General features: G+C 41.8%; 1 protein-coding gene across 3 annotated transcripts in view; it reads left to right on the top strand.

The window, feature by feature from the left end:
- Nucleotides 1-12,168: 12,168 nt before the first annotated feature.
- Nucleotides 12,169-27,257, top strand: part of LOC124110913 (organic cation transporter protein-like) — a 64,350-nt gene continuing 49,261 nt past the window's right edge. The window contains exon 1 of one of the 3 annotated variants that reach the window (XM_048394038.1): nucleotides 12,169-12,544. The gene's annotated coding sequence lies outside the window, so the exon portion shown is untranslated. Of the gene's footprint in view, nucleotides 12,545-12,742; nucleotides 12,872-25,811; nucleotides 26,248-27,257 lie in introns of those variants that run through there. The other 2 variants (XM_048394037.1, XM_048394040.1) reach the window with 2 other exon arrangements.

Here is a 27,257-nt window from a genome sequence, read left to right as displayed (position 1 = left end):
GGTTAGGCTCATCATCAGCTCAGGGTCCTTGCCCCCTCTACACGCAGCCCAGACAGCGAATGGGACTTCTCCCAGGAAGCGCTGCCTAGTCAAACCCACCCAGAACTTTTCGGAGAATGTGAAGACTCCCCAACACTGCAGCCTTCTGCATTACCCAGATTGTCAGAAAGGGCTGTATTCCTGGTAGCAAACCCGGGTACTCTCCCAATGTCAGTCAACAAATTGGGAGGTACCAAACCTAAGGCACCGAGAACAATGGGGAGTCGGACAACTTGGTACTTTGGATGCAAGCGTGACATTTCGAAAGCGAGGTCTGCATATTTGCCATGTTTTTCCTCAATATTATTCTTATTCTTATTCTTATTCTTATTCAGAACAGTAGAGTAGTGAGTATGGTTTTACGCCGCTTTTGGAATTCTTCGAGCAACATCACGGCTAGGGACACCAGAAATGGGCTTCACACATTGTAACCATGTCGGGAATCGAACCCGGGTCTTCGGCGTGACGAGCGAACGCCTGAACCACAAGGCTACCGGACCGCCTCAACTGTAGAGTAAGCGATGCTGAATACATAAGATAGCAACATAATTGGATTAAGCCAAATGTACAGTAAGAATAACAATTAGCACACAGCCTATGAAGATCTAATTAACCCATAGACTGTTTTAATTAGGATCCAATCAGCTTGTCACAACTGTCTACTCTCTATAATCCTTAACCTTACTGTACATCTGGCTTCAGTACCCGTGTCCTTCATTACCCGTGTGCTTCATTACCCGTGTGCTTCATTACCCGTGTGCTTCATTATCCATGTGCTTCATTACCCGTGTGCTTCATTACCCGTGTGCTTCATTACCCGTGTGCTTCATAACCCGTGTGCTTCATTATCCATCTTCTTCATTACTTGTGTGCTTCAGTACCCGTGTGCTACATTACCCGTGTGCTTCATTACCCGTGTGCTTCATAACCCGTGTGCTTCATTAACCATGTGCTTCATTACCCGTGTGCTTCATTACCCGTGTGCTTCATTACCCGTGTGCATCATAACCCGTGTGCTTCAGTACCCGTGTGCTTCATTATCCATGTGCTTCATTACTTGTGTGCTTCACTACCCGTGTGCTACATTACCCGTGTGCTTCATTACCCGTGTGCTTCATAACCCGTGTGCTTCATTACCCATGTGCTTCATTACCCGTGTGCTTCATTACCCGTGTGCTTCATTACCCGTGTGCTTCATTACCCGTGTGCTTCATAACCCGTGTGCTTCAGTACCCGTGTGCTTCATTATCCATGTGCTTCATTACTTGTGTGCTTCACTACCCGTGTGCTACATTACCCGTGTGCTTCATTACCCATGTGCTTCATAACCCGTGTGCTTCATTACCTGTGTGCTTCATTACCTGTGTGCTTCATTACCCGTGTGCTTCATTACCCGTGTGCTTCATAACCCGTGTGCTTCAGTACCCGTGTGCTTCATTATCCATGTGCTTCATTACTTGTGTGCTTCAGTACCCGTGTGCTACATTACCCGTGTGCTTCATTACCCGTGTGCTTCATTACCCGTGTGCTTCATTATCCATGTGCTTCATTACTTGTGTGCTTCACTACCCGTGTGCTACATTACCCGTGTGCTTCATAACCGGTGTGCTTCATTACCCGTGTGCTTCATTACCTATGTGCTTCATTACCCGTGTGCTTCATTACCCGTGTGCTTCATTACCCGTGTGCTTCATTACCCGTGTGCTTCATTACCCATGTGCTTCATTACCCGTGTACTTCATAACCCGTGTGCTTCATTACCCATGTGCTTCATTACCCGTGTGCTTCATTACCCGTGTGCTTCATTACCCATGTGCTTCATTACCCGTGTGCTTCATTACCCGAGTGCTTCATTACCCATGTGCTACATTACCCGTGTGCTTCATAACCTGTGTGCTTCATTACCCATGTGCTTCATTACCGGTGTGCTTCATTACCCATGTGCTTCATTACCCGTGTGCTTCATTACCCATGTGCTTCATTACCCGTGTGCTTCATTACCCGTGTGCTTCATTACCGGTGTGCTTCATTACCCATGTGCTTCATTACCCGTGTGCTTCATTACCCGTGTGCTTCATAACCCGTGTGCTTCATTACCCATGTGCTTCATTACCCGTGTGCTTCATTACCCGTGTGCTTCATTACCTGTGTGCTTCATTACTCGAGTGCTTCATTACCCGTGTGCTTCATTACCCGTGTGCTTCATTACCTGAGTAGTATTTGTCACTCTTACTGTACATTATGCTTCATCCAATAATAGCGGGCACGGGTGGCCCAGTCGTCTAAGGCGCCGCGATTCGCTGTGCAGAGTTGCGTCCCTTGGACACGCCAGAAACCTATAATTGTGGGTTCGAATCCCGGTTCGCACCGATTATGTTTCTAGGTTTGTCATCACCTGCATCACTTCGGTCTTTCCTCCCGCATTAAGCTGACACGCCGTGGTATAACTGGAATACCATTAAAAGCGGCGTTAAACACAACTCACTCACTCATCCAATAATCTACTAGTTATCTGTTACGTGTTGTTGTCAATGTTTATCTGCTGCTTATCCCACTATGTCATGCATGTATACCTCTCATCACTTGGATGTGGTCACTTCAGCTTGATAACGGTGTAAGAATCTACATCAAAACGTTGCTATATGCAATAAACCAGAAGTTGTTATCTATAAAGTTATCATGATCAACATTTGAGTAAATATGGTTAAAGATTGTATATTTTATCAAAATCATTAAAGAGGCTGCACATAATGTTGCTTATAAAAGAAATAAACGGTGTATTCTTCCTGAAGTGTTTTATTGTTCGATAAAAAACTCCCACTCGTCGTGTTTTTCTTAAATATAATTAACGTAGGAGGGCATAATGAAGTTGTTATCATGATGTTTACATTTGAGGCAATATTACGTGTATCGACTGAGAAACGTCTTGGATGCCGAGCGCCAGACAGGGTAACAACAAGTACCACCGTCTTTTGGTATGATGCGGCCGGGGATCGAACCCCAGACTATGAATATGAAATGATCAGTGCCTGGTGTTTGTACGTATAGGTGAGGTGAAATAGGGTTTAACGTTGTTTTCAAGATTATTGCACTTATAGAGCGACGTGCATGCGCATGTGAGTGTGTGTGTGTGTGTGTGTGTGTGGCTGCTTGTTCTAGTCCGGACTGATGCCGATTTATAGTGCTAGCTCACTGAAATACCATGCCACAATTTAACATGAATACCCCACTCAGACACAGTATACTGACTCCGAGCCGACCAGTCCTTGTTTTAGCCTCCTAATGTCGAGCGACAGACAGGGTAACAACAAGTACCATCTTTTAACGTCTTTTGGTATGACGCGGCCGGGGATCGAACCCCGGACCTTCTGCTCTCCGCGCAGACGCTCTACCACTGGGCCACGGAGGATAATGTGTACATAGATAACTGAAAATATAATACATTGTAAAAAAAAGAGGTGATGTTACATCAAAGCAACTCTTCAGTTCTCTGGATAAAATATAGACATTAACTCATTCATTCATTCATTCACGGCGGGGGACACCAGAAATGAGCTTCACACATTCTTCCCATTTGGGAAATCGAACCCTGGCCCTCGGCAAGGCATGAAGCACGAGTCGTTTGTAGTTTGTAGTTTTAACAAGATGTGACTCTCAAAGGTTTTTAGAGACAAATATATCAAATTAAGGCTCGGCGGGGATTCTGGGTTAGAATTGATCCCGGTCATCTGTTCTGGTCGTCAGAAGCCGCATAGTGAATCAAATCTGTAGGAAAGGATTTTACATTATGTGATCTGGGGAAACGTTTTAGTTTAAAATTCAGTTTGTACCAGGGCATAAAGTCGCGTATGAAGATAAATTGGACTTTTCCAAGTTGTTTCCCATGTGATTTCGGTCTGACACAAGGAGGAACTCTTCCACCTGTATTCATCCTATATTTGTTGAAATGATCATAAGGATTACATTTTGAGTTGCAACTGTACGCAACATATCGGACTCTAGCATATTCCACGTGTATATTAACACTGCTGCCATGTTACTGTTACTTATGACCGCCTCCGTGGTCCAGTGGTAGAGCGTCCGCCCGGAGAGCGGAAGGTCCGGGGTTCGATCCCCGGCCGCGTCATACATTAAAAGATGGTACTTGTTGTTACCCTGTCTGGTGTTCGGCATTAAGGGGCTAAAACAAGGACTGGTTGGCTCGGAGTCAGTATTCTGTCTGAGTGGGGTATTCAGTATTCATGTTAAACTGCGGCATGGTATCTCAGTGGGCTAGCACTGTAAATCGGCATCAGTCCGGACTAGTACAAGCAGCCACACACACACGTGGATGCACATCGCTATATAAGTGCAAAAATCTTGGAAACAACGTAAAACCCTGTTTCACCCCACCTCCCATTGTTACTATACTATGTTAACTGAGTATATTGTGAGTTATGAACACCTGTGCAGCGTACGTTTATTACCTCTGTGTACACACTTTACATACACTGCCCTTGAACCACTTCTATATACACTTTCTATAATGAGTGAATAATCCTTATTTCATTAGTTTCAGAGAGTACAAGATATAATTCCATATCAGTATTTACATTCACTTTTTACAAGATGATGAGTTAGAGATACAGGACAGATTGCAGCTGCCATAAGCTGATTCCTGAGTCACGATGTTTATACACTGGGACCACGTATCAAGTCACATATCGTCCACAAGTGGTGTGATACAAACGAGCAGTCACATTGCCCTCTATAAACACCCTCGTAATACATTGCCCATGTATACCTTCTATATACGCCTTATACATGTATATACATTGCTCATGTATAACTTCTAAATATCTCTGATATATGAATATATATATTGCTCATTGCCATGTATACCTTCTATATACACCTCCTATATACATTGCCCATGTACACCTTCTATATACACCTCCTATATACATTGCTCATGTACACCTTCTTTATGCACTCTCCACGTGCATTGCTCTTGTATACCTTCTATATACACCTCCTATATACATTGCTCATGTACACCTTCTTTATACACTCTCCATGTGCATTGCTCTTGTATACCTTCTATATACACCTCCTATATACATTGCTCATGTACACCTTCTTTATACACTCTCCACGTGCATTGCTCTTGTATACCTTCTATATACACCTCCTATATACATTGCTCATGTATAACTTCTAAATAACTCATATATAAACATATATATTGCTCATTGCCATGTATACCTTCTATATACACCTCCTATATACATTGCTCATGTACACCTTCTATATACACCTCCTATATACATTGCTCATGTACACCTTCTTTATACACTCTCCACGTGCATTGCTCTTGTATACCTTCTATATACACCTCCTATATACATTGCTCATGTACACCTTCTTTATACACTCTCCACGTGCATTGCTCTTGTATACCTTCTATATACACCTCCTATATACATTGCTCATGTACACCTTCTTTATACACTCTCCACGTGCATTGCTCTTGTATACCTTCTATATACACCTCCTATATACATTGCTCATGTACACCTTCTATACACATTCTCCACGTGCATTGCTCTTGTATACCTTCTATATACACCTTCTATATACATTGCTCATGTACACCTTCTATATACATTGTCCATGTACACCTTCTATACACATTCTCCACGTGCATTACTCCTGTATACCTTCTATATACACCTTCTATATACATTGCCCATATACACCTTCTATATACACCTTAGTGGGAGCTGTTTATCGTACAATAAAACACTGCAGGGAGAATAAACCACGAGGGTCGCAGTGTTTTATTGTACGATAAATAACGACAATAAGTCCTTTATTTCTTATATGTGATATCAACATCATGCACAGCCTCATGAAGGATGATGATAGAATATACAATCTTTTAAAACATTTACGCGTATTTTAAAAATGACGACACCTTCGGAAATGTCGGACAAGTCCATGTTAAGAACAGGTGAGTTTGGTATGGGTAATTACCTCACAATCCTCACGGCGATTACATGTACCTTTTCTCCCAATACCGATTGTCATATCGCTCCCACTTGTGGATACGATCGTTCGGTCATCGCGTTTATCTGTGCTTCCCAGCTGAATCTAAGGGGAACAACTTACTAGACACTCCCCTCTCAAAAATAATGTCGCCCAGTTTACCACGTCATCAAGGTGCGAGCGCATGTTCGCATCACCAGAAATGACGCCATGAAAGTGTTTTGTCGTGAAATAAACCAAGCTTCGATCTGCATTGTTCTTTGCGATTTATCGCGTAGCTATCTTACATTTACACTCTCTCTATATAAATACATTGCCCATGTAAACCTTCTATTTAAATTGCCCATGTATACCTTCTATATACACTCTCGTTATACATTGCCCATGTATACCTTCCATATAACATTCGATATACATCTTCTATATACAAAAAAATATAAAAGAAAGAGGAACAAACGCAGACGCTTGTGTATAATGAAGAGTCCTGAAATACACAGGAGGGAATTTGAAATCTGTTTTCCAAATATTTCAAGGATTTGTCAATGCCTAATAATAATATATTATCAATTTTGACTCAGATTTTAGTGATTATGTAAGACTGAAAATGATTCGTGTAATGACCAAGGGAACAGTGCCGTTAGTTCCACGTTGATTTGTCCTTTCACATCTGATGAGTTATTGACAACTATAAAACTTCTAAAAGGGGAAAGTCGCCTGGTCCCGATGGCATTGTTAATGAACATATCAAATACTCTGGTAGATCTATTATTCATCCCCTTGTTACATTCTATAGTGAAATTATTTCTCATGAGTATGTGCCAAAAATGTTTAATGTTCGAAAGATTTTACCTATCCATAAAGGCCATGGTAAATGTAAAGATGACCCCACTAACTACAGAGGTATTACCCTCACTCCAGTATTAAGTAAACTGTCCGAAAGACTTCTGCTGAATAGAAGTGAAAAGTGGGCAAACAAATCTAAAGGCTTCCCCCACCCCTTTCAGTTTGGATTTAGGAGAGGGGCTGGGGCAGAAACTGCCCTGTTTACATTAATGGAAAGCATAGCTTATTATAACGAAAGACAGTCTCCAGTCTATTGCGCTTTTCTCGACAACGAGAAGGCTTTTGACAGAGTTTGGCTTAACGGTCTTTTTGCAAATTGTATAACAATGGTACTAATGGAAAATTATGGCGACTTTTACGCACAATATATACCTCAATGCAGTCATGTGTAAGCATTGGAGCTTTTACCTCAAATGTGTTTCATGTTAAGCAGGGTGTAGGTCAAGGTCGCGTTTTATCGGCATGGCTTTTTACACTGTTTATTAGTGACTTGTTGTATTTACTTGAGGATTCAGGGCGTGGCTTGTGTCTTCCATGGGATAATACACCCGGCATCCTATTAGCAGGCGAGAATACGCCGTTGAGCAGCTCCTCTGACGGACTGCAGTGTCTAGTGAATTATATATACACATATGCTAATAGATGGCATTTGAAATATAATGCCAGTAAAAGTGCATTTCTACTGTTTGGGAATATTCGCAAATCGATCTGTCAACGAGTCTACATTGGTTCACAAGTACTTCCTAAAAAGGAAAATGTAACGTATGCTGCATTGCTTTTAAGTACATCAAAGAAAACGAACACATTCAATATTTGAAAAACTCAGAATGTTAGTCAATATAAATTATAATCATGGGCTATATTCTGGTGGTCTGTTCGTATATGGGAAATGGTAATTTTACCATGTGGATTTTTTGCTTGCAGTGTATTGGGTAAACTGTCACCAAAGGAATACGAAATGTTTGAAATTATTCAACGTTATTTTTGTAAAATGATTCAAGGCTTGTCTAAACCCACTACTTTCGTCGTCACCAGAGAATGCCTTGGTTTAATTTCTCTCCAGGCGTACATTGATCAACGAGCTCTCTTATTCATTGGAAGACTATGTAATAGTGACATTGACTTTGCATTTAAAAGACTATTACAGCACAGACTTGTTCAGTACAATTAAAGAAAGGGACGATAAAAGTAAAATGTCACCCGCATACCACATGCTCGTATCACTAACACAATAATGATATAAACACCTGTGCCACCCCTTCTCAATTCCCCAACAAACTTGCATGGGCGAGTCGAGTTAAATAACAAATAAGTGTATGCGACCGTAACGTAATTTATGCAGATACTCTGTTATACGATCACCTAAGGTACACAGACTATAGTTACTAACAATTGAAAGGCCGGGACACTTCTATGATTTAGCATATTTATTATGTCTTAGCACCTACAGTATACAATCCTATGAATGTTTATGCAGCACATTTGCTTTTGATATGATGAAACATGTATTTAAGTATTATGAAAAGACTCAACGACAAAGAAATTTTCTTGTTGAGTCTTTTATTGATTTACGAGATGTGACAACTTGTTCTAGTATCTGGAACGACGATGACGATACCTTTCGGTCCTTTTGTCTTGGCGGCTTGCCAATAGAATGTACTATGGCAATTGAACACAATCTATGGACAAATATAATGTTCCGTGTATGTAAAACTGTTAACATGTGGAAAAACCTACTAAGAAACATTATTTGATAACGATACCATGTGAAACTGCCTGTACATAAAATATATCAGCTGTTTTATATATACATTTGTAGAACACCGTAATATTTCATATCAATGTATCTTCATCAATTGGAGGAAATAAAGATGATCTATCTATCTATACACCTTCTATGTACATTGCCCATGTATAACTTCTATATACACCCACTACATACATTGTCCATGTATACCTTCTAAATACACCTTCTATATGCATTGCTCATGTATACCTTCTATATACACCCACTACATACATTGCTCATGTATACCTTCTATATACACCCACTACACCCACTTCCATGTATACCTTCTATATACAGCAACTACATACATTGCCCATGTATTCCTTCTATATACACCCACTACATACATTGTCCATGTATACCTTCTATATACAGCAACTACATACATTGCCCACGTATACCTTCTATATACACCCACTACATACATTGTCCATGTATACCTTCTATATACACCCACTACATACAGTAAACTACGGTTATAACGAACTCAAAGGGACTACTAATTTTAGTTCGTTATAACCGTTGTTCGTTATAAGTACATATACAGCATGACTACAGCAAGTAATCGGGACCAAAAAGTTCGTTATATCCGTCAGTTCGTTATAAGCGTGTTCGTTATAACCGTAGTTTACTGTACATTGTCCATGTGTACCTTCTGTATACATCCACTACATACATTGTCCATGTATACCTTCTGTATACACCCACTACATACATTGTCCATGTATACCTTCTGTATACACCCACTACATACATTGTCCATGTATACCTTCTGTATACACCCACTACATACATTGTCCATGTATACCTTCTGTATACATCCACTACATACATTGTCTATGTATACCTTCTGTATACATCCACTACATACATTGTCCATGTATACCTTCTATACACATCCACTACATACATTATCCATGTATACCTTCTACATACATGATTTGAATTGATTACTTTCAACAGCTGCTGAAATACATGACATGTGATAAATATTTGGAGTAATTTTGATTACATGTTTTATGATATATCGATTAAGGTGAGTTGAAAGGGAGTTTACGTTTATGTTCAAGGTTATTGCATTTATACAGCGGCGTGAGCGCGCAGATGTGTGTGTACTTGTGTGGCTGCATGTACTTGTCCGAATAGACTTGAACAAGTCTAGACAGCAATAATTAATAGCTTAAATCATAGTTTCTATATTATGTAAATAGTAAGAACAAGTTGTCCCCATAAAAGGCTGCCATGCTTAGATGCACTGTCAGCTTTTCTAGACTTGCCTATTTAGACTAAAACTTAGTCTCTGAAAATATATGATATTGATAGAGACAAATAGATACATGTACGGTGCTAGATACGTGTACGATGCTAGATACGTGTACGATGCTAGATACGTGCATGGTACTAGATACATGTACGATGCTAGATACGTGTATGATGCTAGATACGTGTACGATGCTAGATACATGTACGATGCTAGATACGTGTACGATGCTAGATACGTGTACGATGCTAGATACGTGCATGGTACTAGATACATGTACGATGCTAGATACGTGTACGATGCTAGATATGTGTACGATGCTAGATACGTATACGATTTCGATACGTGCCCATGACAGATACATGTACGTAAACCCTGAGGCAAAGTTACATATTTCATTATCTTCTGAGTGAGTGAGTGAGTGAGTGAGTGAGATGGGTTTAACGCCGCTTTTAACAGTATTCCAGTCGCGGCGTATCAGCTTAATGTGGGAGGAAAAGCCCGAAGTGATGCAGGTCTCAGGCGTTTACCACTTCGGTGAAACCCACGAGCACGGGTATGGTGCTGACAAACCTAGAAACATAATCGGGGCGAACCGGGACTCGAACCCACAATCACAGGTTTCTGGCGTGCCCAAGGGACGCAACTCTGCACAGCGAATCGCGGCGCCTTAGACGACTGGGCCACCCGTGCCCCCGAGTGAGTGGGTGGGTGGGTGGGTGATTGGGTGAGTGAGTGTGTGAGTAAAACTTTAACTTCGGCATTATGACGGCCATACAGCGACGAGAACAAGTTAATAGCTTCAAATTAAGTGATACTCAAATGCAAATTTGAGCTTAATATTATTTAAAACACTGTTTAAAACACGGACAAAAAGCCATCAGCAACCAAAGCTAGCCCACCTCGCGAAGGATCATCTTCTGAACAAAGCATTTGTTTCTTAATACCTCCCATAAGAACCAGACAGAGAACAGCATCCGAGTGTGTTTTAATATCAAATATATCAACACCAGTCGATAAAAAATAAAAGCTCTGAGACTCTTGGTGTTTTGAGCTTTTATCGACGAGAATTGATGGATTTCAGATCAAAAGACACGAGTGTGAGATTGTATTTATCACCCAAAATCATTCTTCAACCTATTTCAGATTGTAATCAGTAAAACCTGTGTGAAATGTAAAAAAGTACGGCTATCCAGCTTCAGTAGCAGAGAGATTAATGATGTCATTTAATTGTGGCGTCATTGTAACCGATGCCGCCACAATTGTCTGCAAACCATTGTGACGCAATTTCATTGTAGCGATATCTCAAAGAAGAGATCGCTTGATCTCACCCGTGGAGGCAAGTTTGGGATGATATATAATATTTTTTAAACCTTATTCAATTCTATTCATTACATTGTCGGAATAACTTGAACTCTTCTGTATGAAGCATATTTGCACAAGTCTTTACTCTCTTCAATGAAAATTATCAAATTATTTTTTTGTTTTCTGTATACATAACACAGTATCAGACTAACTGTACTTTCCGATAAGAATCTCATATCTCAATATTGTATTTCTTATGTTAACCTATTTATCATAGTCCTGTGGCATGCGTCCTGGAATATATACATATATAAAGGCCTAGGCAAGTCTAGATCAAACTGAACCAAGTCACTTTTCTTCATTCCACAAACAGCAGAAGAGGAAAGGTTCATTTGAAGACAAAAATATATTTATTTTAAAGAAGTGTTTTCATTGACTTAGTGTCAGTCCATTATAATCAGAATAAGTTAAAAATCAAAATGGATATACCAAAATGCAGAATACGCCCTTTATATATACTATTAATAATTTCTGTGGAAACCGATTTTTCACGAATACGGATCCAAGTAAGGTACGTAAGATGTAGGCCAATGCCCTGCTGATGAAACATATAATTTAAAATAAAAAATATGCTTGTGGATGGCCCTCAAATACAGGACAGTGCCCCTGTGTATGCATAGTATGATGAAGAATTAAGAAATTCCCATGGTATCCTATTATTCCTCAAAACTGGTACCGAAAAGGGGGAAAATTTACAAAATCGATATCAGAGTGTAACGGATTTAGAAGAAATCGAATAACGGCACCACACGGGATTCGCACTACTTCAGAAGCGTCGGAAATTGTGATATGAAGGCTGGTAGTAATCAATATGTTTATGATGTGCTATTCATAGTAGTAGTCAATAACGAGGGCGTATTTCGGGCGATTAGCATGTGCATATTGTAAAAGAAGGCTGGCTAACTGATGTAGGGAGGGTTGAAGGTAGGCTGAAGACCATGGTGATCCCCACTTACTATCGTCCACATCTGTGTGTGTGTTTGATTTAGTCGGAGCGCCCATTCACAGGTCAACCACGTGGACCACTTCAATTTAAATAACAGAGGTCACAAGCTCTCATTCTCCCTTTGACTACAGACCCGTGGCGTATACCGACATCGTACATTTCCTCATTCCGACTTCTTCTCGTACTCCACATAACCAGCTAAAGAGGTCACATTTGCCTTCTTTGGGTCGCAAGCAGACGACAGCCGAAGGCGCCATTTTGAGGAAACAGAAAAGTAAGTCATTTATCACTATTTTCTATCGGTAGAGACACATGTCTAGCCTGTGTGACCGTCCAGAAATACCATTATAGTATGATAGTTAATCCAGTATTTATTTCACCACGTGGCTATGAATTTCATCAAATCCGGAGAGAATCAAGGATGCTATCCCTGCCGATGCACACGCGTGTAAAAAGCTGTATGGTGATAACGTTCGGTAATTCTCGGGCTGGCGAAATGTACCGAGGAGCCAGATGGTAAGCGATACCAGCTTTCGGTCGCCTCGTTTCGTAACAGCGAAATGATGAGCCACACTGTACCCTCGGAATCAGTCAGCAGAAGGTAACGTGAAATATAACAACATTATGTTTTCATCATAATATTTTGATTAACCAGTTGGACATACGTAGATTGAGCGATGTTATGACGACAGATATGACGAACTATTTAGTGCAGTATGTCACAGCGAGCAAACACGTATGAGATCTGTGCAACTCGCGTTAATCCATTGTCAACTAAATATTGCCGTCAGAACACGCTGACCCTTGGCCAAACCACGTTGCTGAAGGTACTCGGTGCTCCATGGTTAAAAAGCTAAAACATTTGCATCCACGAAAGCTCTCCTCTCCTATGTCGCCTGTTGTGTAATGTCAGGTTGTGTGTCTCTGTTTATGGCTTAAATTATCACGATTTATGTGAAGGCGAAACAGTATGTTTAAAGGAAGGTAATTTCAAATTCCTGCTTTTTATAGTCTTAACTTGAATTTTCTTCCTGAGATTTTAGGAAAATGAAACAATATACAGCTGTTATTTATTAGTTTCGAATGATATCCGAAATCTACGTCTGTACTTTTACAACGAATTTTGCCCCCACAACCCTTCACAGCTTGTAAATAAGGATAAACACGAATTTTTCCTGATGAAATAAATACGTATGGATAGGTTATCGATTATTTTCTGAAGTTCACAATGACGGGATGATTTCGTCAGATGCACAAGTTCCGTCAAATGCAACCATAAATCGCTGTTACACCCGAAACAGATTAATACTATGTATTCTGTTGCATTCTATCAAAGATTTATGAAATGTTTGAAAGAAACATATTATTATTATTATTGTTGTTGTTCTTCTTCTTCCTATTAATATTATTATTATTATTATTATTATTGTTGTTGTTGTTATGATTAAAGCTGTGGGATTAATCCAGCATTCGAAAGTTACTACAATTTATCGTTATCCACAGTGCGTCACTCCACGATATACTGCAAATGTATGTTTACCATATTGGGGCCCAGCATCACTGAATTGCGTCCCTTGGTCGTGACAGGATCCCATAACCGTGGGTTCGAATCCCTGATTCGCCTTTATCATGACCGTGTGGATTTCACCAAAGTGGTCAACGTCATATACAAGATTAATATATACCAGAAGATCATACACCGTTTGAAACGACCCTGGGGCATAATCTGCATTGCTATTGTAGGGATTGTACGAATGGTTTACTTTTATGCTCACAAAAATTAATATTTATTAAATTTTCCAGAAACACTGATCTCATTTTAATATTTTGTAGAAATAACAATAATGCCCTGTTATTATTCAGTTTATCTTAATCCTGCACCAGCCGCTGTAGTGTCCGATGTTATTAACTACAGTAGGTCGAGTTCGTGTCAAGTAATAATGCTGAAAATACGATATTGCATGCTACACAGCTGCAGTATCTTGCATTCCATTTATAATGAGTAAGCAGCGTGTTGGTCCTTTTTGTGGTTAATCAAACCTTATGATACATGTTACTTACAGCTGTCATTATCCTCGGGCATCCTGTGCTCGGCTGATTTATTAACACTTGCAATAATCAGGGTATGTGTTGGATCTTGAATGGGTTCTAGTCGCGTCAGTTAGGCAGAGATATGATACTGTGTTGATTGTGTGTTGATTGTGTGTTGATTGTGTGTTGGTTGTGTGTTGAAAGTGTGATGACTGTGTGATGATTGTGTGATGATTGTGTGTTGATTGTGTGTTGATTGTGTGTTGATTGTGAGGTGATTGTGTGTTGATTGTGTGTTGATTGTGTGTTGATTGTGAGGTGATTGTGTGTTGATTGTGTGTTGATTGTGAGGTGATTGTGTGTTGATTGTGTGTTGATAGTGTGTTGATTGTGTGATATTTGTGAGCTGATTGTGTGTTGATAGTGTGTTGATTGTGTAGTGATTGTATTGTGATTGTGTGTTGATTGTGTGTTGATTGTGTGTTGATTGTGTAGTGATTGTATTGTGATATTATTGTGATTGTGTGGTGATTGTGTGATGATTGTGCAGTTAATCGAATTATTGTGTGGTGATTATGTGATGATTGTGTAATGATTGTATGGTGGTTGTGTAGTGATTGTGTAATGGTTGTATGGTGTTTGTGTAGTGATTGTGTAATGATTGCATGGTGGTTGTGTGGTGATTGTGTAATGATTGTATGATGGTTGTGTGTTGATTGTATTGGGATGGTATGGTGGTTGTGTGTTGATTGTGTAATGATTGTATGGTGGTTGTGTAGTGATTGTGTGTTGATTGTGTGTTGATTGTGAGGTGATTTTGTGTTGATTGTGTGTTGATTGTATGTTGATTGTGTGTTGATTGTGTGTTGATTGTGTGTTGATTTTGTGTAGATTGTGAGGTGATTGTTTGTTGATTGTGAGGTGATTGTGTGTTGATTGTGAGGTGATTGTGTGTTGATTGTGAGGTGATTGTATGTTGATTGTGAGGTGATTGTGTGTTGATTGTTAGGTGATTGTGTGATGATTTTGTGTTGATTGTGTGATGATTATGTGTTGATAGTGTGTTGATTGTGTGATGTTTGTGAGCTGATTGTGTGTTGATAGTGTGTTGATTGTGTAGTGATTGTATTGTGATTGTATTGTGATTGTGTGTTGATTGTGTGTTGATTGTGTGTTGATTGTGTGTTGATTGTGTGTTGATTGTATGTTGATTGTGTGTTGATTGTGTAGTGATTGTATTGTGATATTATTGTGATTGTGTGGTGATTGTGTGATGATTGTGCAGTTAATCGAATTATTGTGTGGTGATTATGTGATGATTGTGTAATGATTGTATGATGGTTGTGTGGTGATTGTGTAATGATTGTATGATGGTTGTGTGTTGATTGTATTGGGATTGTATGGTGGTTGTGTGTTGATTGTGTAATGATTGTATGGTGGTTATGTAGTGATTGTGTGTTGATTGTGTGTTGATTGTGAGGTGATTGTGTATTGATTGTGTGTTGATTGTGTGTTGATTGTGTGTTGATTGTGAGGTGATTGTATGTTGATTGTGAGGTGATTGTGTGTTGATTGTGAGGTGATTGTGTGTTGATTGTGAGGTGATTGTATGTTGATTGTGAGGTGATTGTGTGTTGATTGTTAGGTGATTGTGTGTTGATTGTGTGATGATTATGTGTTGATTGTGTGATGATTGTGTAGTGATTGTATTGTGATTGTATTGTGATTGTATGGTGATTGTGTGATGATTGTGTAATGATTTTATGGTGGTTGTGTAGTGATTGTGTAATGGTTGTATGGTGGTTGTGTAGTGATTATGTAATGGTTGTATGGTGGTTGTGTAGTGATTGTGTAATGGTTGTATGGTGGTTGTGTAGTGATTATGTAATGGTTGTATGGTGGTTGTGTAGTGATTGTGTAATGGTTGTATGGTGGTTGTGTAGTGATTGTGTAATGATTGCATGGTGGTTGTGTAGTGATTATGTAATGGTTGTATGTTGGTTGTGTGGTGATTGTGTAATGATTGTATGGTGGTTGTGTTGTGAGTGTGTAATGATTGTGTGATTGCATGGTGATTGTATAGTGATTGTGTGATGATTGTGTGGTGGTTGTGTAGTGATTGTGTAATGGTTGTATGGTGGTTGTGTAGTGATTGTGTAATGGTTGTATGGTGGTTGTGTAATGGTTGTATGGTGGTTGTGTTGTGAGTGTGTAATGATTGTGTGATTGCATGGTGATTGTATAGTGATTGTGTGATGATTGTGTGGTGGTTGTGTAGTGATTGTGTCATGATTGTATGGTGGTTGTGTAGTGATTGTGTAATGGTTGTATGGTGGTTGTGTAATGGTTGTATGGTGGTTGTGTGGTGAGTGTGTAATGATTGTGTGATTGCATGGTGATTGTATAGTGATTGTGTGATGATTGTGTGGTGGTTGTGTAGTGATTGTGTCATGATTGTATGGTGGTTGTGTAGTGATTGTGTAATGGTTGTATGGTGGTTGTATGGTGGTTGTGTGGTGATTGTGTAATGGTTGTATGGTGGTTGTGTAGTGATTGTGTAATGGTTGTATGGTGGTTGTGTAGTGATTGTGTAATGGTTGTATGGTGGTTGTGTAATGATTATGTAATGGTTGTATGGTGGTTGTGTAGTGATTGTGTAATGGTTGTATGGTAGTTGTGTGGTGATTGAGTAATGGTTGTATGGTGATTGTGTAATGATTGTATGGTAGTTGTGTAGTGATTGTGTAATGGTTGTATGGTGGTTGTGTAATGATTATGTAATGGTTGTATGGTGGTTGTGTAGTGATTGTGTAATGGTTGTATGGTGGTTGTGTAGTGATTGTGTAATGGTTGTATGGTGGTTGTGTAATGATTGTATGGTAGTTGTGTGGTGATTGAGTAATGGTTGTATGGTGGTTGTGTAGTGATTGTGTAATGGTTGTATGGTGGTTGTGTGGTGATTGTGTAATGGTTGTATGGTGGTTGTGTAATGGTTGTATGTTGGTTGTGTAGTGATTGTGTAATGATTGTATGGTGGTTGTGTGGTGATTGTGTAATGGTTGTATGGTGGTTGTGTAGTGATTGTGTAATGATTGTATGGTGGTTGTGTAGTGATTGTGTAATGATTGTATGGTGGTTGTGTAATGATTGTATGGTAGTTGTGTGGTGATTGAGTAATGGTTGTATGGTGGTTGTGTAGTGATTGTGTAATGGTTGTATGGTGGTTGTGTGGTGATTGTGTAATGGTTGTATGGTGGTTGTGTAATGGTTGTATGTTGGTTGTGTAGTGATTGTGCAGTGATTGTATGGTGGTTGTGTGGTGATTGTGTAATGGTTGTATGGTGGTTGTGTAGTGATTGTGTAATGATTGTATGGTGGTTGTGTAGTGATTGTGTAATGATTGTATGGTGGTTGTGTAGTGATTGTGTAATGATTGTATGGTGGTTGTGTGGTGATTGTGTAATGATTGTATGGTGGTTGTGTAGTGATTGTGTAATGATTGTATGGTGGTTGTATGGTGGTTGTGTGGTGATTGTGTAATGATTGTATGGTGGTTGTGTGGTGATTGTGTAATGATTGTATGGTGGTTGTGTGGTGATTGTGTAATGGTTGTATGGTGGTTGTGTGTTGATTGTGTAATGATTGTATGGTGGTTGTGTGGTGATTGTGTAATGATTGTATGGTGGTTGTGTGGTGATTGTGTAATGATTGTATGGTGGTTGTGTAATGATTGTGTAATGATTGTATGGTGGTTGTGTGGTGATTGTGTAATGATTGTATGGTGGTTGTGTAATGATTGTGTAATGATTGTATGGTGGTTGTGTAGTGATTGTGTAATGATTGTATGGTGGTTGTGTAGTGATTGTGTAATGGTTGTATGGTGGTTGTGTGGTGATTGTGTAATGATTGTATGGTGGTTGTGTAATGATTATGTAATGATTGTATGGTGGTTGTGTAATGATTGTGTAATGATTGTATGGTGGTTGTGTGGTGATTGTGTAATGACTGTATGGTGGTTGTGTGGTGATTGTGTAATGATTGTATGGTGGTTGTGTAGTGATTGTGTAATGATTGTATGGTGGTTGTGTGGTGATTGTGTAATGATTGTATGGTGGTTGTGTAATGATTATGTAATGGTTGTATGGTGGTTGTGTAGTGATTGTGTAATGGTTGTATGGTGGTTGTGTAGTGATTGTGTAATGGTTGTATGGTGGTTGTGTAATGATTGTATGGTGGTTGTGTGGTGATTATGTAATGGTTGTATGGTGGTTGTGTGGTGGTTGTGTAATGATTGTATGGTGGTTGTGTGGTGATTGTGTAATGATTGTATGGTAGTTGTGTGGTGATTGAGTAATGGTTGTATGGTGGTTGTATGGTGGTTGTGTAGTGATTATGTAATGGTTGTATGGTGGTTGTGTGGTGATTGAGTAATGGTTGTATGGTGGTTGTGTAGTGATTATGTAATGGTTGTATGGTGGTTGTGTGGTGATTGTGTAATGATTATGTAATGGTTGTATGGTGGTTGTGTGGTGATTGTGTAATGATTGTATGGTAGTTGTGTGGTGATTGAGTAATGGTTGTATGGTGGTTGTGTAGTGATTATGTAATGGTTGTATGGTGGTTGTGTGGTGATTGTGTAATGATTATGTAATGGTTGTATGGTGGTTGTGTGGTGATTGTGTAATGATTATGTAATGGTTGTATGGTGGTTGTATGGTGGTTGTGTAATGATTATGTAATGGTTGTATGGTGGTTGTGTGGTGATTGTGTAATGATTGTATGGTAGTTGTGTGGTGATTGAGTAATGGTTGTATGGTGGTTGTGTAGTGATTATGTAATGGTTGTATGGTGGTTGTGTGGTGATTGTGTAATGATTATGTAATGGTTGTATGGTGGTTGTGTGGTGATTGTGTAATGATTATGTAATGGTTGTATGGTGGTTGTATGGTGGTTGTGTAATGATTATGTAATGGTTGTATGGTGGTTGTGTGGTGATTGTGTAATGACTGTATGGTAGTTGTGTGGTGATTGAGTAATGGTTGTATGGTGGTTGTGTTGTGATTGTGTAATGATTGTATGGTAGTTGTGTGGTGATTGTGTAATGGTTGTATGGTGGTTGTGTGGTGGTTGTGTAATGATTGTATGGTGGTTGTGTAGTGATTGTGTAATGATTGTATGGTGGTTGTGTGGTGATTGTGCAGTGATTGTATGGTGGTTGTGTAGTGATTATGTAATGGTTGTATGGTGGTTGTGTAATGATTATGTAATGGTTGTATGGTGGTTGTATGGTGGTTGTGTGGTGATTGTGTAATGGTTGTATGGTGGTTGTGTGGTGATTGTGTAATGATTGTATGGTGGTTGTGTTCTGATGGTATGGTGATTGTTAGTACTCTCGCCCATCCGTAATTCTTCCGCTAGCTTCTTCTGTCAGGCACTCTACCATGACATTGAAGAATGCTTGATTCTGATTGGTTAAGATGAGGTTTCCTTTTTGCTACGGATACCCTTTTTAAATACATACGCCTTTTCCCATAAAAGACGTGCGCATGAATACATCGATAACCTATACATATCGATTCATAAAAATATAGCTACCGATCGATCACACATAGAAACTGTAAAAAGTATCAATATTTCTCCTCTATTACACGCTGGGGCTCTTACACAAGCCAGATCGCTAATACATGCTTGGTCAGCGGCTCTCGAGAAATTAATAGACAGTCTAGCGTCTAATAGAGGAAATACGGTAGGATGCCACGGTGTGATGTTCTAGGTGGTAACCCTTACTGCTTCGATAATGAGATTACAAGATTCTACGAAGGCATATCTTTTGCATACAAATCATAATCTTTATTAAACTGTAAGGGGCATGTTCGATGACGATAACACACGGAACAGGCAATTTCCTCATTAAAACAACCGACAATGGATTAAAATAACATTATAAAAAGGGTTTGAAAAAACTTTATTCATGACAACATGTTGTTTACAAATCTTTTTGTGACCACTGTAAGGACTTGGCAGGAGGGGATTAGAAAGTCCACCAGAAAACACTCTTCCCTTCGAAAGACCACGGAAACAATCCCTAGGTTATCACACAATGGGGGGCACGGGTGGCCCAGTCGTCTAAGGTGCCGCGATTCGCTGTGCAGAGTTGCGTCCCTTTTGGCACGCCAGAAACCTATGATTGTGGGTTCGAATCTCGATTCGCCCCGATTATGTTTCTAGGTTTGTCAGCACCATACCCGTGCTCGTGGGTTTCACTGAAGTGGTAAACGTCTAAGACCTGCATCACTTCGGGCTTTCCTCCCACATTAAGCTGACACGCCGCGATATAACTGGAATACAGTTAAAAGTGGCGTTAAACCCAACTCACTCACTCACTCACTCACTCACTATCACACAATGGACATTTAAGAATAAAATGAAATTCATCCTCTATTTCCAGAGGACATACATGACATATTCTTTCGAACAAATGTAAACCTGTCTTTCAGTTTCAACTGATAACATGTGGACTGAAGGCCTTAAGTTGAATGTATATTTTCGGTAAATGACTGGAATTGATTTTCTCAGATAATATTGTATAGAGTGGGTATCAACAAGAAAACTATACAATACCCATTTAGAAGAAATAGAGATTTGCCCTCTTTTTGTCTGTGATGCTTGATTCTCTGCTTTATTGATGGTAAATGATTGTCTCCGAACCAAATGAAAAACAATATATTTTAAACCACCTATAACTCTTTGTACTTATTATCGTATTCCAATTTATCATACATAAACGAATAACAACCTTTATCATTCAAAACTGGCTCCCACAGGAAATAACGCTTGGGTGAGATCAAGCGATAACTGCATTGTAGATGTCGCTGCAATGAAATTGCATCACAATGTTTTGCAGACCATTGTGACGTCATTGTTACATGACGTCACAATCAAATGACATAGCTAATGGCTCTCCTACTGAAGCCGTTAGCAGTACGTTTTACACTGAGCCACTGCTTATTACTGTCTACAAACTGAAAAAGTTGGAAGAATGATGTCTGATGATAAATAAAATCTCAGCCTCGTGTCGTTTGATATCAAATATATCAACACTCGTTGATAGAAGTGGAAAAACTCCTCGGCAAGCCTCGGAGTTTTTCCATTTTTATCAACTTGTGTTGATATATTTGATATCAAAAGACACGAGGGTGAGATTCTCTATTTAAGAATACAGTTCTTAGTTACTAGAAGCTTAGTCCAATAGTTGATCCATTTAAACAATCCAAAACGTCTAAGAGGGTATCGATCGAGGTCACAATAATAAATGATCTCTTAACGCGAGCAGATCTTTCACAATATTCAAGATGTACACTTATTCATACATTTGAGTCATTGCGCTAAAGCGCTCGGATCTAAATTAAAATAAGAGGTATCTAGTGTACAGTGGGACTACATCAAATTTCAAAACAGAGTAGGTGTATCACCGAATTAGCTCCCCAAGATCCGTTATATTCGCGCCGTATGACATCCGCACCGACTCTTAACGGTTAAATTCAGCCAGTCAGCATGACTCGGCAAATAAGGAACCCTGCCTATTGTTCCCCGAGATAAACATTGCGAAATACTGACCACGGTTGCTATTTATCACTGTTAGTCCTATCTTGGTCCTGTCCTTTCTACTGGACTCGCTTCATCCCACTATCCTACCCCTTAACCTTATCTCCCGACAGGATAAAAGTCACACATCGTTTTGTGTCGTGTATGAATTGGACAGCGGCCTTATATATAAGCTCATTTACTATTGTGATCAGATCTGAAATGTTCCATTGGAGCGTATACATGTATATGTTTAAAGGAATCTCTACGATCAACAACATCGTGAAGTTGTGAACAATTTTTTTCTGTGTTGATTAAAACATAAACATTTTGATGTAGGTGACAGTTAGGCAGGGGATGTAGGTGACAGTTAGAGAGGGATGTAGGGTGACAGTTAGGGGAGGGGGGTGTAGGGTGACAGTTAGGGGAGGGGGATGTAGGTGACAGTTAGGGGAGGGGGATGTAGGGTGACAGTTAGGGGAGGGGGATGTAGGGTGACAGTTAGGGGAGGGGGATGTAGGTGACAGTTAGGGGAGGGGGATGTAGGGTGACAGTTAGGGGAGGGGGATGTAGGGTGACAGTTAGGGGAGGGGGGTGTAGGGTGACAGTTAGGGGAGGGGGATGTAGGTGACAGTTAGGGGAGGGGGGTGTAGGGTGACAGTTAAGGGAGGGGGATGTAGGGTGACAGTTAGAGGGGGATATAGGGTGACAGTTAGGGGAGATGTAGGGTGACAGTTAGGGGAGGGGGATGTAGGGTGACAGTTAGGGGAGGGGGATGTAGGGTGACAGTTAGAGGGGGATATAGGGTGACAGTTAGAGGGGGATATAGGGTGACAGTTGGATGTGTGTAGGGGGACAGTTAGGGGAGGGGGATGTAGGGTGACAGTTAGAGGGGGATATAGGGTGACAGTTAGGGAGATGTAGGGTGACAGTTGGGTGTGTGTGTAGGGTGACAGTTAGGGGAGATGTAGGGTGACAGTTAGGGGAGGGGGATGTAGGGTGACAGTTAGGGGAGGGGGATGTAGGGTGACAGTTAGGGGAGGGGGATGTAGGGTGACAGTTAGGGGAGGGGGATGTAGGGTGACAGTTAGGGGAGGGGGATGTAGGGTGACAGTTAGGGAGATGTAGGGTGACAGTTGGGTGTGTGTGTAGGGTGACAGTTAGGGGAGATGTAGGGTGACAGTTAGGGGAGGGGGATGTAGGGTGACAGTTAGGGGAGGGGGATGTAGGGTGACAGTTAGGGGAGGGGGATGTAGGGTGACAGTTAGGGGAGGGGGATGTAGGGTGACAGTTAGGGGAGGGGGATGTAGGGTGACAGTTAGGGGAGGGGGATGTAGGTGACAGTTAGGGGAGGGGGATGTAGGGTGACAGTTAGGGGAGGGGGATGTAGGGTGACAGTTAGGGGAGGGGGATGTAGGGTGACAGTTAGGGGAGGGGGATGTAGGGTGACAGTTAGGGGAGGGGGATGTAGGGTGACAGTTAGGGGAGGGGGATGTAGGTGACAGTTAGGGGAGGGGGATGTAGGTGACAGTTAGGGGAGGGGGATGTAGGGTGACAGTTAGGGGAGGGGGATGTAGGGTGACAGTTAGGGGAGGGGGATGTAGGGTGACAGTTAGGGGAGGGGGATGTAGGTGACAGTTAGGGGAGGGGGATGTAGGGTGACAGGGGGGGGGATATAGGGTGACAGTTAGGGGAGGGGGATGTAGGGTGACAGTTAGGGGAGGGGGATGTAGGGTGACAGTTAGGGGAGGGGGATGTAGGGTGACAGTTAGGGGAGGGGGATGTAGGGTGACAGTTAGGGGAGGGGGATGTAGGGTGACAGTTAGGGGAGATGTAGGGTGACAGTTAGGGGAGGGGGATGTAGGGTGACAGTTAGGGAGGGGATGTAGGGTGACAGTTAGGGGAGGGGGATGTAGGGTGACAGTTAGGGGAGGGGGATGTAGGGTGACAGTTAGGGGAGGGGGATGTAGGGTGACAGTTAGGGGAGGGGGATGTAGGGTGACAGTTAGGGGAGGGGGATGTAGGGTGACAGTTAGGGGAGGGGGATGTAGGGTGACAGTTAGGGGAGATGTAGGGTGACAGTTAGGGGAGGGGGATGTAGGGTGACAGTTAGGGGAGGGGGATGTAGGGTGACAGTTAGGGGAGGGGGATGTAGGGTGACAGTTAGGGGAGATGTAGGGTGACAGTTAGGGGAGGGGGATGTAGGGTGACAGTTAGGGGAGGGGGATGTAGGGTGACAGTTAGGGGAGGGGGATGTAGGTGACAGTTAAGGGAGGGGGATGTAGGTGACAGTTAGGGGAGGGGGATGTAGGGTGACAGTTAGGGGAGGGGGATGTAGGGTGACAGTTAGGGGAGGGGGATGTAGGGTGACAGTTAGGGGAGGGGGATGTAGGGTGACAGTTAAGGGAGGGGGATGTAGGGTGACAGTTAGGGGAGGGGGATGTAGGTGACAGTTAAGGGAGGGGGATGTAGGGTGACAGTTAGGGAGGGGATGTAGGGTGACAGTTAGGGGGGGGGGATGTAGGGTGACAGTTAGAGGGGGATATAGGGTGACAGTTAGGGGAGATGTAGGGTGACAGTTGGGTGTGTGTGTAGGGTGACAGTTAGGGGAGATGTAGGGTGACAGTTGGGTGTGTGTGTAGGGTGACAGTTAGAGGGGGATGTAGGGTGACAGTTAGGGGAGGGGGATGTAGGTGACAGTTAGGGGAGGGGGATGTAGGGTGACAGTTAGGGGAGGGGGATGTAGGTGACAGTTAGGGGAGGGGGATGTAGGTGACAGTTAAGGGAGGGGGATGTAGGGTGACAGTTAGGGGAGGGGGATGTAGGGTGACAGTTAGGGAGGAGATGTAGGGTGACAGTTAGGGGGGGGGGGGATGTAGGGTGACAGTTAGAGGGGGATATAGGGTGACAGTTAGGGGAGATGTAGGGTGACAGTTGGGTGTGTGTGTAGGGTGACAGTTAGGGGAGATGTAGGGTGACAGTTGGGTGTGTGTGTAGGGTGACAGTTAGGGGAGATGTAGGGTGACAGTTAGGGGGTGTAGGGTGACAGTTAGGGGAGGATGTAGGGTGACAGTTAGGGGGTGTAGGGTGACAGTTAGGGGGGGTGTGTAGGGTGATAGTTAGGGGGTGTAGGGTGACAGTTAGAGGGGGTGTGTAGGGTGATAGTTAGAGGGGGTGTAGGGCGACAGTTAGGGGGGTGTAGGGTGACAGTTAGGGGGGGTGTAGGGTGACAGTTAGGGGAGGATGTAGGGTGACAGTTAGGGGTGTGTGTAGGGTGACAGTTAGGGGTGTGTGTAGGGTGACAGTTAGGGGTGTGTGTAGGGTGACAGTTAGGGGTGTGTGTAGGGTGACAGTTAGGGGTGTAGGGTGACAGTTAGGGGTGTGTGTAGGGTGACAGTTAGGGGTGTGTGTAGGGTGACAGTTAGGGGTGTGTGTAGGGTGACAGTTAGGGGTGTGTGTAGGGTGACAGTTAGGGGTGTGTGTAGGGTGACAGTTAGGGGTGTGTGTAGGGTGACAGTTAGGGGTGTGTGTAGGGTGACAGTTAGGGGTGTGTGTAGGGTGACAGTTAGGGGTGTGTGTAGGGTGACAGTTAGAGGGGGTGTAGGGTGACAGTTAGGGGTGTGTGTAGGGTGACAGTTAGAGGGGTGTTGGGTGACATATAGGAGTGTGTGTAGGGTGACAGTTAGAGGGGGTGTAGGGTGACAGTTAGGGGAGGATGTAGGTGACAGTTAGAGGGGGGCTGCAGAGTGACAGTTAGGGGGGTTGTAGGGTGAATGTAGGGGAGGGGGATGTAGGGTGACAGTTAGAGGGGGCTGTAGAGTGACAGTGAGAGGGGGTGTAGGGTGAATGTTAGGGGAGGGGGATGTCGGGTAACGGTTAAGGGTGTTGGTGTGTCCTCGCGATTCGAGAGAACGAATCAGGTTTACACATGTGTGCAACCGATCTACGAATCCATTGTACCTCACCGACATGTAGAGTATTTGCGCCCACTCTAGCATGACAAACGATACTCAGTGAATGTGGGGCCTTTAAAAGCCCCATTCATCGATTCACGTCTTTCAAACACAATACCCTCCTTCTATGAATGTGCCGTGTACTTGTACTTGTGTACTGTTCTAAGTTACACAATAAACACGGTTCACTGCCGGTTCATAATATCATTCACATACTTTTTTACTACTGGGGGCAAACAAACTAAGACACCAATTTCACCCATTTGGCGATATTCATCACACCTGTTGCTTAGATATAGCTGACCGCATGTCTTGACTTGAAAAGCAAGCACGTGCACCGCTCGTGATTTGTCCAGTTGAACTTGGCGAGTTGAACTTGACACATTTCTTTTCATAACCGGACGAGAAGGTAAGACTTTCTTGACTAGTTAGTCATGCCTTGTGAACGGATGGTGTTACTGGTCGTTTTGGGTTGTGTGTGGAAGGGGGTCTTGTCAAATAATTGTCTCTCCTGATTTGTTTTTGTTTACCAGCGTTTTGGGTAATATGTTGTCAATGCCTACTTTGTGTGTGGGAAATGTATAATAGCGATTTAACATAACTGATTTAAAAAAAAGTTTAGCAGTATTTCAATCGCCATGATGAAATACGCACAAAGGTTATACCGACACTATGATTAGATATCGATACTATGGTCTTCTATCGACGGTATGGTCTGATACCAACACTATGATCTAATATAGACGGCGCTGTCTAGTATCAATGCTATCGTCTTAATTCGAGGCTATGGTTTAACATCAGCTCTATGGTTTAACATCAGCTCTTGGTTTAACATCGGCAATCTTGTCTAATATCGATGATATGGTCTAATATGGAAATCTGCGGGCCACTGTAACTTGATAGTCGTCCGCTTTCCCCTAACGACGGGCTGTTTCTTGTTTGCAACGTCACCCTAATAGTATGTTCTCTGACGATGCTATTTGTAACTCAGTGACCTTCGTTGTAAGAGTTTTTCTCTATACTTTTTATAAATTAAGTCACAAACGTGGTTTCTTTAATAGATAATGTCTTTGCTCATCACAATTAATTATATTAAAACACAAAACAGTGTCGAATAACAATTTTCTGTGTCAGAATTTCCATGTGTAATACGTGAGGTGGGTGTTGGAAAATCCTAATGGCTGTTGCTGACTGTATACCGTCTCATATTATGTCAGTAACAACCATATTGGATTTTAGCTGACGGTATACGGACGGGGCGGTGTGGGGTTAATAGTTCTTCTCTCTGATTGGTCAATCTCACTTTGAGGCATAAGAAGGTCTAATACAATCACTTTGGTCCCATACGATGACCAGGTCCATATGGATGTGTGTGTGTGTGTGTGTGTGTGTGTGTGTGTGTGTGTGTGTGTGTGTGTG

Source organism: Haliotis rufescens, unplaced genomic scaffold, assembly GCF_023055435.1.
Source record: "Haliotis rufescens isolate VD_foot unplaced genomic scaffold, xgHalRufe1.0.p SCAF_129, whole genome shotgun sequence".
Lineage (NCBI taxonomy): Eukaryota > Metazoa > Mollusca > Gastropoda > Lepetellida > Haliotidae > Haliotis > Haliotis rufescens.
Note: the sequence above shows the minus strand (reverse complement) of the source record. Positions and strands in the feature narration are given on the sequence as shown.